Source organism: Centruroides sculpturatus, unplaced genomic scaffold, assembly GCF_000671375.1.
Source record: "Centruroides sculpturatus isolate CEXI.00-Female unplaced genomic scaffold, Cexi_2.0 scaffold2185, whole genome shotgun sequence".
NCBI lineage: Eukaryota > Metazoa > Arthropoda > Arachnida > Scorpiones > Buthidae > Centruroides > Centruroides sculpturatus.
In genome coordinates, this window is record NW_019389551.1 from 1 (window position 1) to 1,246 (window position 1,246).

Below are 1,246 nucleotides of genomic sequence, written 5' to 3' on the forward strand. Positions count from 1 at the left end.
ATGTGTATGAAAAAATTAATAAAGAACTTAGGAAAAATGATATACAACTTGCACCAAATTATAAAAATTTAATATCTAGATTAAATGCGAAACAACGTTCAAAAAATAAAATAGAGAATAAAAACGAAACTAAAAATGTTGTCTATAAAATACCTTGTACTTGTAAAAGTAATAGTTTTTATATAGGTGAAACTAAAAGAACATTAAAAACACGTGTAAAAGAACACATATCTGATTTAAAATATAGTCGTCTGACTTCTGTTTTCCACGATCACTGCGTAATCAACAACTGTAACATAGATCAATCAAATATACAGATTTTACATAAAGAAAAACGAATTTATGACAGAAAATTTGAAGAAAGTGTGGAAATATCAAGAAATAAACATCAAGGTTGCATAAACAAAAACCTAAGCGTTAAAATTCATGAAAATTGGTTGAAAATATTATAAATAAAATGTATTAGATTAACATGTATTAGATTAATAGAATGGTACAAAAATAATTGATTTCAATTAATTAATATTCAAAAAATTGTTTTACAAAAAAAGTGCTGTACTGATGCCATATGTAAATTGGATAAAAAGACGAAGGTTAAAAAAATACGCAATGTAAAATTTAAAAAGATAATGGTGCTTTACAATATCAAAAAATAGCTTTTATATTTTCCTCCAAGCTTTCAAATGTTTATTGATTGACATGTTAGCTCATAAAATCACAGCATATCGTAACATATGCAAATTGTCTAACTAGTTGACAGTGTGACAGAAAAGGCTTATGAGATACACTTGAAAGAACGAATGGTACGACTTTAAGCAATTCGTAATTTTTAGATTTTAAATATGTAAAGTTTATCAATTATTTTATCCAAGTAGTAAAATTAAGATAACAAATTATGTTATTGTAAAAATAAAACGGAATTTATGGTTGAAACGTTATGTAAACCTATGAACCGTCTGGTGTTCTACTGTATATTTGGTGTTTGTATCGAAGTGAGGTATGTTTCACAAAAATTTTTTGTACGTTTTTTAGTTTTTTATTTGTGTTAGGTTGTATCCATATAATGTTTTATATATATTTAGTTGGCTGAGGAGGGGCAAATGCCCGAAACGTAGATGTATAGCAAAGCGTTCTAACTGAATAAAGATTGAAACTTGCCTAGTGTTGAAGAAAAGTCACTTCATTGTGCCAGTATACAATACATAAATACAACACGGTTTCGACAACAACGACATTATTTTTAACA